Raw genomic sequence first — 8559 nt, forward strand, 5'->3', positions numbered from 1 at the left:
TCCGTGGGGCTGCACCCCACAGGCCCACAAGCCTTGAGACCATCGCCCAGAGGCAGCAGCAGAGGCCCTGATGGTTTGCTGTGTGTGCTGGTCGCTCAGTCGTGTCCGACTCCTTGTGATCCCATGGACAGCAGCCCAGCAGGTTCCTCTGTCCATGGAATTCTCCAGGCAAGAACACTGGAGTGTGTTGCCCATCCCTTCTCCAGAGGATCTTCCCAACCCAGGGATCGAACCCAGGTCTCCCACATTGCAGGCAGATTCTTTACCGTCTGAGCCACCAGGGAAGGTTTAATGGTTTGGCAGATGGAGGGCTCTTACACAGAGGTCGATACACAAGGTGGAGTGATACCCCACCGTATACAGCAGCTGATGGGCAGAACACTGCGGTGGCCTTCAGTACCCCAGGGAGGAAGCGGCTACCTTTAATAGGTGGGGGGGATTGATGTCAGATGGACTCAGTTACCAGGATCTGATTAAGCCCTGTAATTAAGAGGACTGGACAGTCATGTGAGGGAAGCATGGGCTGGTCGAACAGGAGATGTACCAAGAGCAAGAGAGCAACCATCTTGAGTGGCCGAAGCGTACAGTCCCTCTGTGGGAACGGCTTGGGCCGTGCCCAGCCTTCAGCCAGCCCACGACTGCTTTCGCACAGATGCAAGGGACGCGTCCTCACCAGGCCCCTGGCGTTGCAGGCCAGCCTGTGGTGGGCCTTTGCCAGACTGAAGCCAGGCTCTGAGCCCACACGGCTGCAAGAGTTGGATGGACGGTGGTGGCAATGTCTGTTAAGTGGGAAGTCTTGAGGCTCAGTGTGCTGTTACCCTCTCATACTTCCAAACGGCATCCTAAGCTGCTTATGGTAACAGGCTGTGCGTGTGTGCTGACTCTTAGCGACTCGATAGACTGTAGCCCATCAGGCCCCTCCGTCCATGGGATGCTCCAGGCAGAAGACTGGAGTGGGTTGCCATCTCCTTCTCCAGGGAATCTTCCCAGCCTAGGGATGGAACCCGTGTTTCCTGAGTCTCCTGCGCTGGCAGGCAGATTCTTTACCACTGAGCCATCTGGGAAGCCTTTGGTCACAGATGCAAACAGAAAACACATGTGAGATAAACGAAACCAGGCAAGAGAACCTGTCCTGACCCCAGGGAGCAGCCTTCTGGCGGGAGGCCAGGACTGGACCTCTCGGTCCCCCTCGACCCTGCAATGCCTCCCGCTGCTACCCCACCTCCCCCGCCCCTGGCCAAAGGAGGCAGTGGGGAAAGCATCTATCACATGCTGGCCCCTTCGGTTCCTGAGCTGCCAACCGCATGGCCGATCAACGCCTGCTGGTGTCAGCGGGGAACTAGGTCAGGAGCAGGGCTGGTGGAGTGCCCGTGGCCCTCAGCTCCCATCCCCCTGTGACAGAGACTGGGCTCAGAGAAGGGGTTCTCCTGCCTAGTGAAACTGCGCAAGGGTGATGCCAGTGGGCCCGGGAGCAGTGGGGACTCTGGCAGATAGGGAGCAGGCTCTTCCAGGCCCCGGTGGCCGCGCGGAGACTGGGAAGTGGAGTGTGCTGAGCCCAGTCAGCCTGGAACAAAGCCCCAGAGTCAGGGCGAGGGGAGCCAGAGCGGCACCTAGGGAAGCTGGGTGTTGTCATTCACATTTCAACCTTCTCATCGCCCAGAAAAAGCACGCACTCGGGGTGACGGGGATGCTTTTGAACTGTGGTGTTGGGGAGGACTCTTGAGAGTCCCTTGGACTGCAAGGAGATCCAACTGTGCAATCCTAAAGGAAATCAGTCCTGAATATTCATTGGAAGAACTGATGCTGAAGCTGAAACTCCAATACTTTGGCCACCTGATGCAAAGAGCTGACTCATTGGAAAAGACACTGATGCTGAGAAAGATTGAAGGCGGGAGGAGAAGGGGACGACAGAGGATGAGATGGTTGGATGGCGTCACCGACTCGATGGACGTGAGTTTGAGCAAACTGTGATGGACAGGCAGGCCTGGTGTGCTGCAGTCCATGGGGTCGCAAAGAGTCGGACACGACTGAGTGAACTGAACAGGGTGAAGGGGAGCAAGCCAAGGAAGAAGGGTTTTCCTTGAGAGGCCGGAAAGCTGCAGGGGAGGGTCACACACAGAGCTGAAGGCCCTGTGACCAGCATAGGACGCCCAGAGGTGCCGAGCGGAGGTAAAGCCGTTCCTGGTCATTCCGCTGTCTCACCTGAGAAGGCTAAGCAACAGGCCTCTGACCCAGTCCCGGCAGGAGAGGGAAGCAACGTCTTAGGGAATTTCCAGCTGTTTCCTCACACTCAAAAATGGTCACTCACAGCAGGGAAGTGCCCTCTTCCCATTGTCTGGCCTTTTTCTCCCATCCTGTGGGGATGCAGTGCTCCTCGGACCTGTGGCGGCAACTCTAACACGAGGCACGGCCTCGCCGACCTGCCGGGGCCCCGGTCCTTAACGCCTCTGTCGGACAAGGGGATTAACCGGTCCTGGAACTGACCTCCCTGCGGAGCTCGCAGCAGGTTTATGTCACTTCACAAGGAGAGGACCCAGGGCTCTTTGGAGAAACCTTCGATTCCAGGACTTGGACAGGAAATGTATAAGGTAAACCTGGAGCCCCCATTACAGCAGATGGTGAGGAAGCAAGTGGGGTTTCAGGGTCAGGTCAAAAGGACTCGGGAGCCAGCCTGAGGAGGTTCCCACTGAACAAAGATGGGACTTGAAAGTCAGTAACAGTAATAATGGAGTGGGTTGAAATACTTAAGATATACTGAAATCAATGAGTTCAGAGTAATACTTGTTAAAAATCAGTCACTGGATCTAGAGGAGAGTGAATACATGTTATATGTTCAGCTGACTCCCTTCAGTGTTCTGAAGCGAAACTATCAGCATTTTTAATCGGCTGTACCCCAATACAAATAAGTTTAAAAAGAATCAGTCACTATTAGGGGATTCTAAGGCATCAACTCATTATTCTAAGTAAAAATAAAGGGAAAGAAGTAAACATCTATCCTGCTTTTCATAAAGAGGAGGGATGTTTCTTTTTAACTTTTTTTTAAGTCCTAGATTTATAGGAAGTTGCAAAAATAGTACAGAAGGGTTCCGTGTACCCTGCACCCAGTTTCTCTCAGAGGAACATCTTGCACAGCTATAGAGTGATATCACAGCCGGAAACTGACTTTGGCACAACTGGTGAAATGCACGGGCCTTGCTCCCATGACATCAGTTTCACATGCTGTCCTGTGTGTGCCCGTGTATTTAGTTTTATACAGTTTTGTCCCGGGTAGAGATTCACAGCGCCACAGAAAAGTTTCTTTTTATAGAAGTATTCCAGTTGCCAAACGATTAAGACTAAGATTGGAATATCGTTTAAGATTGGAATATCTCTATTTTGCAGTCTCCAGTTAAATAACGGATCTAAGTACTGAGTAACAGCCTTAAAGGCTATTCATATCCCAAAGGGACAGAACTCGATGCCATGTGCCTCCTGAAAAAAAAAGACAACATCTATGAAGTGTTCTTACAACAACAAAAAACCCAACCCACAAATGAGCAAGCCTCAAAAATCAACTACTGAAAAGAAAAAAAAGTCAACTACCAGGTGATACAGCACGCAGGATGAAGGATAAAGACCACATGATCGTTGCAATTCACGCGTAAAAAGTGTGTGCCAAAATTCAGCACACTTTCATGGTAAAAAAAAAACACTCAGCAAACTAGGAATGGAAGGAAACTATCTCAACATGATAAAAGCCATTTCCAAAGCGCATGTGCCACAGCTAACTTCATGCTCAGCGGTGAAAGACTGGAAGTTCTTCCTCGAGAAGAGGCCAGGATGCCCACTCTTGCCTCTTCTACTGAACATAGTGCTGATAATCTTAGCCAGAGCAATTTGGCTGGAAAAAAATAAAAAGGCATTCAAATTGGAAAGAAAGAAGTAGAATTATATCCGTTCTCAGATGACATGATCTTACATGTAGAAAACCCTAAAAATTTTACACACACACACACCTGTTAGAATGAATGTAAGAATTAGTTGCAGGATACAAAATCAACACATTATTCTCTATGATTCATTGTTCTATACCCAAATAACGAATAATCTGAAGAGGAAATTACAAACCCAATTCCACTTACAATAGCATCAAAAAGAATAAAATATTTAGGAGTAAATCTCACCAAGGCAGTGAAGAACGTGTATACCAAAAACTACAAAACATTGCTGAAAGAACACACAAATTAAGGACATCCTGTGTTCACAAGTTGGAAGACTGAACATCATTAAAAATGTCCATACTACCCAAAACAATCTACTGATTCAATGTAATCCCTATCAAAACCCCAATGGCATTTTTGCACAGATGGGGAAAAAAGTTCCTAAAATTTAAAAGGGATCTCAAGGGACCCCGAATAGCCAAAACGGTCTTGAAGAACAACAGAAACTCTGGAGGGCTTATCAAAACACATTACATACAAAGCTACAGTAATCAAAACAGTGTGGTCCTGGCACAGAGACAGACATAGAGAACAACAGAAGAGAGAGGCCAGAACTAAACCCTTACGTATGTGGTCCGAAGGTCTTCCACAAGGACGCCAAGACCAGTCAGTGGGGGAAGGACCGTCTCCACAAATGGTACCGGGAAAACTGGACATCCAAATGCAGAAGAATGAAGCTAGACCCTTCCCTTACAGCATACACAAAATGGAAAATGGATTGAAGATCCAAATTTAGTTTTAGTCTGAAACTAAAAAACAATTCCTAGAAGAAAACAAAAGTTTCATGAAGCTGGATTTGGCAACAGTTTCTTGGATTTAATGTCAAAAGCATAGGTAACAAAAGTAGCAGTAGAAAAGAGGGCCACAGCGGACTTTAAAACTTCTGCACCTTCAAAGGATGCCCCTTCTCTGCCGCTCAGGCAGACTTACCCACCCCCTCTATGTCCCTGCCCCAATGTGAGAGTCAGTTTCCCATCCTTCCACCAGCGTCAGCCTCCTTCGGGGGCTCCCCAAAGTCAGTGAGCTAAAGGCATTCCCCGGAGTCCTAACCCAGAGTCTCTCTGGGCAGGGGACTTCTCAGAAACAAAGTTCTCTTCTGCAACTGAATCTGTCTCTCATTCCTTCCTGGCACAGGCCCCAGCTCACCTGGCTGGGCGTCTGGCCCCACCCACTCCCCCCTCTGTAGTCCAAGTGGAGATTCCTATTTCCCTTTGCCTTTTCACTTGGCACACATCAGCTGGGCTTGCCCCACGCGCCTGGCTGAAAGCAGAGCCCTGGGGCCAGACAAGCCGTTGAGATTTAGCCGTGGCTGCAGCTTGGGTCCTGGTGTTGCTGATCGTGAGGCTGGACCTGGCTGGACCTGGCCAGAGCAGGCCCTGTCCCCACATCTAAGCCCACCGTGGCAGGGATGGGCTGCCACGGGGGCCGGTTCCCTTCCCTGTTGCCACAGGAGCCGGAGGGCTTCAAGAGAGCCAAGCATGCCTTGGCAGAGTCACTCTCGCTGAAGAACGGGAGCTGCAGCTCTCGCCTCTTCCCCGGGACCCAGGACCTGAGGCGGATGCAGGTGTGGAGCGCCCTGTGGCCTGGAGGGAGAGCTAGTCGTGATGCTGAAGGTCCTGGGGGCCGTGGCCCAATCGTCCCTGGGGGTCGTCCTTGACCGGCCATTGCACATGCCATGCCACATCTGCCTGGAGCTCCAGGCTTGCATCCGGGCTCGGCCCAGGGCGGGACTGCTGCCCCAGGGCCGCCTGCACCACTGCTGCATCCCCAGGAGGCCCAAGGGGTCCCAAGGCTGCCTCGAGGCCTCTGTCCCGTTCAACCCCTTCAGTCTCCTTATAAGAACCTGAGGTGTTGCCAGTGGAGACCTGCGTGTCTGCAGACCTGGACCCAGCCCTACCCCGTCTGGGACCCTGACCCTCTTTATCCACTAAGCCCCGATTCTGCCTTGTGACTTTCTCTCACCCCTTATTGATGGAGCTGCAGAAGAAATGTTTATTTTTCTACTTTTGAACAATATGTTCAAATAAACAGAAAGGAGTTGAAAAAGAAAAGATCCCACTGCCAATTTTCAGGAGGCTGAGGGAACAGAGGAACTCGATAAACAGCAGCAGGGACTGCCATCAGCAGAATTTAGACTCTGGCAAACTCCAAAAGACGAACAACCCGGTCTCTTCAACAAATACATTCCAAGAGGAATAAAAAAGAAAAAGAATGAGAAGTGTCCCTCCGTGGGGACAGCCTTTAGGATTAAGGTGATTTAAAGATCTATCCACTGGAGTGTGAGACCTTATTGGGACCCCAGGGTGAGCAGTTTTTAAAGTATGCAGTTAGGAGACAACCAGACCTGGGAACACTGGCTTGATATCTGTTGCTTAATTAAGGAATTGTTATAAAAATTCAAATACGGTCAGGGTATTAGAAGTCCTTGTCTTTTAGATATGCAAACTGAAATGTTCCTAAATGAAACAGATGTCTGAATTTGCTTCCAGGGAATTTAGGAGTCAGGGAAGTGGATGGACAGGTACAGAAAATATCAGGTTGGCCGGAAGTCGTTAACCATTCAACCACTGAAGCCCTGGGTTCAGTGTACATGCGGCATCATTATTCTCGTCTGGCTTTCTTTGTAAATCAAGTTTTCTAAAATGAGCAAATGGAAAAATACAAATGTGGGTTTAAGCAAGAGAGTAGGTTATTTCTTGCATATAAAATCTGAAGATAGGTGGGGCAGGCCAGGTGAGATGCTGGCTTCCTAAGTGTCAGGGAGCCAGCCCCTTCCAGCCAGTTGCCATGCCCGCCTTGCCTTGACCTTTGCCTCAGAGTCGCACAGAGCTGCTCCGTTCCAGCAGCACAGTCAGGGTGGGAGGCACAAGCTTCTTTCTTTGAAGGACGAGTCTTAGAAGTCACAGCACTTTTCCATCCTACGGACCAGACCTACCCATATGACTGTGCTCAGCTCCAGGAGAGGCTGGGAAAGGCAGTCTTTATCCTGCTGGCCAGATGTCTAAACCTCCCGGCTTTTATTAGCAAGGGAGGGTGGGTGAGCAGCTACCAGAGTTTAATTGGCAATGTCTGCCACGGCTCTATCCCTCTGAGTGTGTGGGGTACCACAGGTTGGTGCTCAGAGCTGGCAGCAAGGCTCATGGTAATGCTGTACAGCTGGTGGGCCTGGTGATGCTTAAATATGCTTGTCATTTACATATGCAAATCAAGCAAGCTGCTCAGAGTCTCTGCTCCCCTTCAGATAGATACAGGAGCATCAGGAGCGAGTGTCTGGCTTCCTTAGCTCTCCCAGGCTGGGTGTTCGTCTCCAGGAAGCCAGGATGGCAGTGCCCTTTCCCATGCTGTCGCTAAAATCAAACCCAGCACCTGGGCCTTCGTCTGGCCCAAGGCCTGGATATTTGTTCAGCCAGTGAGTGAGCTGGAGAGAAGTGTTTAGTCTCCTCCTGGACAGCTGAGCAGCCTCGTGGGGCCAAGTCCCCAGAGTGGGCAGTGTGGTGGCACAGACACCCCACCAGGGGATAAAGCCAGGATGTCCCCAAACCACAGCTGCTCTTACATTGCCCTGAAGATTTTTGCCATGTAGGTTAAGTCAACCTTCATTATTTATTTATTATTTTTATTGAAGTTGATTTGCCATGTTATATCAGTTTCTGGAAACTTCATTTAAAAAAGAAATCTTAAATTGATTTTTAAAGTAATCTCCTATTGTTGCTATAATGGGTAAGTAGTATGGTCTGCCCTGAATAGAGGGGACTGAAAAGCCAAGATTCTGCTAAAGATTCTTGGCCCTGCTTTCTCTTTCTTAGAGACAAGCTAGCATTACACTGACCAGGATCCTCTTGAGGCATTTAAATGAATCAAAACATTTTTAAATGGGATTGCTTTTTTTTTTTAACACAACACCCTTCACTGTTATTTAACTCCTGTCTGTCACTACTAACAATCATTTCTCCTGGAGTCTGCAGTCCCACTCCAGAAGCATGGCTGAACTCTGCACACCTTGGTTTCCCCATCTGTAAGATGGGATTTAGGTTATCTTCCAGGAGGACCGAGACTATTACATGAGATCTCAAAAGTCTCAGCATATAAAATGCCTGGCTTGGCTTCCCTGGTGGCTCAGTGGTAAAGAATCCACCTGCCAATGCAGGGGACACGGGTTCGATCCCTGGTCCAGGAAGATCCCACGTGCCAGGGGACAACTCAGCTCCTGTGCTGCAAAAACTGAGCCAACCCACCAAAACTATTGAAGCGTGGGCACCGAGAGCCTGTGCTTGGCAAGAAGAGAAGCCAGTGCGATGAGAGACCGGTGCACTGCCACTAGGGCAGCCCCGGACCACCACAGCGAGAGAAGGCCGCGCAGCAGAGGCCGGAGCAACCCGAACAAATACACAAATCTTTGTTTTTTCAAAGTCTGTCTCACAGAACAAGCACTCAAATGCTGGCTGTTATCATTTGTGAGTTTCATGGAGGAGAAAATGTGAGTCCTGTCACTAAAGAACAAAACATGGTTTGAGCAAAAAGCAAACAAAAACAGCAAAAAAACAAACCCAAGCAACCCAAACTTCAGAGCGGCAGAGAG

General features: G+C 49.8%; 1 pseudogene; it reads left to right on the forward strand.

Moving 5' to 3' along the window:
* Window positions 1-1200: 1200 nt before the first annotated feature.
* Window positions 1201-8506, forward strand: LOC112449243 (interferon lambda-1-like; annotated as a pseudogene).
* The last annotated feature ends 53 nt before the right edge of the window (window positions 8507-8559 follow it).

Source organism: Bos taurus, chromosome 13 (genome assembly GCF_002263795.3).
Source record: "Bos taurus isolate L1 Dominette 01449 registration number 42190680 breed Hereford chromosome 13, ARS-UCD2.0, whole genome shotgun sequence".
Lineage (NCBI taxonomy): Eukaryota > Metazoa > Chordata > Mammalia > Artiodactyla > Bovidae > Bos > Bos taurus.